Source organism: Cucumis melo, unplaced genomic scaffold (genome assembly GCF_025177605.1).
Source record: "Cucumis melo cultivar AY unplaced genomic scaffold, USDA_Cmelo_AY_1.0 utg000682l, whole genome shotgun sequence".
Lineage (NCBI taxonomy): Eukaryota > Viridiplantae > Streptophyta > Magnoliopsida > Cucurbitales > Cucurbitaceae > Cucumis > Cucumis melo.
Genome location: NW_026124146.1, coordinates 10001 through 15000, shown reverse-complemented (window position 1 = coordinate 15000; position 5000 = coordinate 10001).

The window sequence follows — 5000 nt, the reverse complement described above, 5'->3', positions numbered from 1 at the left end:
TAAACATGTGCAGATATATATATATAGTTAGTTATATATATCGCCTCCTTTATTACAGTTCTATGGGGAACATCACATGTCGTACTCTATCAAAAATTTATATTTTCTATTTAATGATAATGAAAAAAAAATTCTAAAAACAGAATTCCGAACATTTCCTATAAACATCTTATATATATATATAAGATATTAGATTTAGATAATAGTAATCGTTTATGTTCTGGGGTTTACATATACTCATAATCGCTATTAAAATTGTCATTAATAAGGATTTTTTTATGGTTATGGAAACGAATCAATACGGATGGATTAGTAATGATTAGTTATCTATCAATTTTTATTTATTTAGGTAAGGTATCCATTTTTGGATTGTTTTCTTATATCATTAGGGAAACCGAATTTGCAATTTCAATCCAAGAATCATTTATGAATTCACAGTCAATAGTTAAAGTTAACGGTTCCCATTTGTCCTGATTTTTTGCTTTTGTGAATGAAAATCCACATTTTTTTTTCAATAGAAAAAGCAAAGTTTTGCGGTTTTTCGTTTTAGATATTGTGTGTTGTAAGATACTATCTATCTAAGAGATAGAGCCAATCCAATATTTTGTATCGTTTTGGCGGCATGGCCGAGCGGTAAGGCGGGGGACTGCAAATCCCTTTTTCCCCAGTTCAAATCCGGGTGTCGCCTCAGCAACAAACAAAAGAATCAAAATACCCTCTTCTGTTTTGCTGATATAACTTTATCATTTTTTTTAGAAGAAAAGCATCTTTAGATTTGCTTGATTCTAAGCATCGTTGGGGTTCTCTAAAATGTTATAAATCCTTGCGTATAGGTTTCGTTTCCAGAATTTAGTAGAGTAATGAAAAATAATCGTTAAATCTTGAGATGATAGCCCTTCGACTACTAATGTAGTGTCTACTCATTGGGTCTTGAATTAGGGAATATAATTTCATTTTTCCTTACGGAAAGGAGGAAGATACTTGATATACGGACTCATGAAAGTATCTGAGTACTCGAGCATTCAATCAATATTATATTGAATGAATAATTGGCTTTTTTTTTTATTTTAATCTTAAAAAAAGAACTTATTTCTTTTCGATAAGCTCTAACCACGCATGTAATAGGCCATCCCATCTTCCGATTGTCTCTATGAAACAATCGGGGGGACAGTAAAGATTAGATCAAATGAGAAAGGAATAATAGTAGGGTTATGTGATAGATACTATCTTGATTCTCTATTTTGAGACTTTTTACTTAATGTAATGAAATGCAGGACAACAAAAGAAAGACTAGGTCTTATTATTCCTACATGTTACTAACATTCTTTTGATACTTCCAAGAGTTTTTCTGCCTCTTTTATTTATTTGTACTGAATTTTTTCGATTATACTAGAAATCATATAATAACTTGGGATAATTCGATTTTTTGTATTGTTTCATCAATGGTGTTGTGCCCGAATCTCTTTTTGACTATGCGCTAGTGATTCCACTATTATTAGTGAATAATAATTATTAGTGAGCAATAATGGAATAATTCTTTTATATTCATAGAGATAGGGGACATAATTCACATGGATATGGTAAGTCTCGCTTGGGCTGCTTTAATGGTAGTCTTTACATTTTCTCTTTCCCTCGTAGTATGGGGAAGAAGTGGACTCTAGAAGTACTACTAATTGAAAAATAAAACTGTATTGTTTTTGGTTTATTTTATAGATCGTTCTGCAAAACTTTTTTTCTTTTATTTTGAAAAGTAAAAAAAAAAAGAGTTCGGATTATAAGTTTTTAAGTGGATCCATACTTTCAACACGAAAGAACATAGACATAGTGGTTGTCCAATGAGATACTACGCATAATAATATACTACCTCATAATAAGATAGTACCTCGGGGTAGCCACCCACATATTACGTGCTTACCACTTCTTTTATTTATTATTATTAGTATTTTAGTTATTTTCAAAATAGGATTTTTTCTTGTTTTAGGGAACTCATTTCATATCATGCTTCAAACGTTAAATAAAAATGGGGTTTGCTAATTCTTTTCGAAATCCGAAGATAAAAAGTTCCCATGGAACCGAACTCCTGGATCATCTGTCAACTGCTCAATCAATTACTTCTTTCGAATGCTAAAAAAAAATTAGTGGCCTTTCGATTATTTGATTTCAGATTCATTCTAATCAACATGAATTATGAAGCAAAGAAATAGAATTGGGCCACTATGTATATTAGATTAATATTACATATATGTAATTGATATGATATCTATATATAAATAGAAAGATATATATTGTATATTCATCTATATTCAAATTGATCGATATTCAACCTCTATTTTTATAGAGTACAATTTTATATTTATACACTTCAATAACAATAATAGATAGTATGGTAGAAGGATTCATATATTTCTTTCTACCATACTATCGGATCTTATCGAATACTTCTCTCGTAGAATACTGATAATTCTAGTCCGCCAATTTCATTTAAGACGCGAAATTTTAATGCTTTTCATTTTTCTTATCTTCAATCATTGATAAGAACTAAAACGTCAAGGTTAATTCAAATTAATCACTTTGACTGATTGTTTTTACGTATATTATAAGTAAAAAGGCGGTCGGAACTAGAATGAACAGTGCAGTAGCAATAAATGCGAGAATATTTACTTCCATAATATCATCGTTTCATTTTTTATTCGCAATAACTCGGGATTTAATCCCATAGAGATGATAAATGTTTCGCTTGTAAATTCAAGGGGATGCGTTGCATCTCGATGATATCGAATCGTATTAAAATATCATGAATAACAATATCGGAGCTATCAAATCGATTCATCGTCGAGAATTGAATAGTATAACATAGGAAGATCTTTTATCCATACCGAATTTAAACAAAATGGGATTCCTGATGCAATCAAGAATTTCGTTACTTTTTTTTATTTATAATTTTTTGCATTCTTTCTTTTCTATAATCTACTGCCCTCTTATTCAATGCAATCATCTGATGAAGTCTCATCAGACTACCTTTACCCTTACATTGTTTATAAACAAACTCAAGCAAAGAATAGCAGCGAAATTCAAAAAAGGAAAAGGAGGTAGGTTCGAACTAAACTCCTTCCTTTTTTTGTACTTATAAAATCTTCTTAAAAAAAAGAAATAAAAACGAAACTTAAACTTTCAAAAATTCTTAATTACCTCACTAAGAGAGATAGATGGGATCCTTGTTTGTATTAATATCCTCTTTCCTTGAATTAGTAGTGGGACGTATATATCAAAAGTTAAGTGTTAAATTTTAATAAGATAGATTATTTCAAATTCAAATTAGTAATTGAATTTACTAATTGAGGTTACAAAAAATCGGAGCCAGAACGGATATATTTTGCTTTCAGACGAAAAATTAGATCAAAGTTTACTATGTAAACTTTATTTTGTATCGTCCAAATTCCCTTTATGTATGTGCTTTCCGGAAACGTATAGTACTCTATTTCATTAGAAAAATCGGGCGTAATCAACTAGACCCAGTACGCCTTCGAATCCTGAATATGATGCTACCAATAATTGTGGTAATTCACATATGGCACATATGTCTTTCTCCCATCAATTAGTACTCGTTGAAGAAATCAAAATTCCCATATTTTTTTGTTGAAAAATGTGGAAAAAAAATAAGAGAGATCCCGTTTGGAATAAAATTCAGTTATGTTATTTGTTCTCTCTTTCACAGGAAAGGAAGAGATTAATTGATGTATTTTTTTTTTATTGGATTTGGATCCATCGGGACTGACGGGACTCGAACCCGCAGCTTCCGCCTTGACAGGGCGGTGCTCTGACCAATTGAACTACAATCCCAGGGAAATAAAGTGTACAACATATGTTGTTGATTTAATTTCCTTCAAACCTTTCTATGTAGATTTTTGATTCGAATTGTCATATTCTACCAGACAGAGACGCGAGTAATAAAGTAATAGATTGATATGCGCGGAGACATGGACTTTAGTGTGAGAAGCATGGATTAATATTTATTTTTTCGTTATTGTAAAATTGATTGATTATCAATCTGTCAATGAATAAAAAAAGAGTTTTTTTTTTTATTCTTTCATATCAAGTCAAGTATTTCTGTAGAAGGACAAATAGGTTATATCATTTTATGGTGGATACGCGATATATTGGGCCGAGCTGGATTTGAACCAGCGTAGACATATTGCCAACGAATTTACAGTCCGTCCCCATTAACCGCTCGGGCATCGACCCGGGAAGAATCAATTCCAAGCTTGTTGATAATCCATGATCAACTTCCTTTCGTAGTACCCTACCCCCAGGGGAAGTCGAATCCCCGCTGCCTCCTTGAAAGAGAGATGTCCTGGACCACTAGACGATGGGGGCATACTTGCCCGACTGCCATCATACTATGATCATAGTATGAATAGTTTTTTGAAATTGTCAATATAAAATAAATATAATGGACTAATATGATGCAATTCGACGTATTTTTCTTTCTTTCATTATTCCATCGAAATTTTTTTATTTGTGATTTCTATTTATGAATCGTTCATTCTAATCACCATTCCCCATATAATTCTATATAGAAATTATTTTATTTTAAATTGCATTTTTTTTTATTTATTTCATTTAAATAATATACATAAATTTGCAAATTGGAATATATAGTTATATTACTTATATTATAGAATATCAAATGAAAATAGTGATTAGTAGTGATTAGAGGAAACCTCTAAAATAAACAAAAATAATAAATATTAGAAAAAAAAATATTCTTTTTTTATTTTATTCTTTTTTTATTTAAATAATACGAAGGCTAGTACCCTTCGGGAATTGGTCTGCCATATGCTATAAACAGGATTAAACTCCATTTCTCATACTTTCACTCATTGATTCACTCATTGTTAAGATTAGGTTAGGTATATTTCGATCTCACACTAAGCCAAGAAATTAAAAAACGATAAATTTTGAAATCTGGGGATAGGGATCAACAAGTTATTGAAAATTTT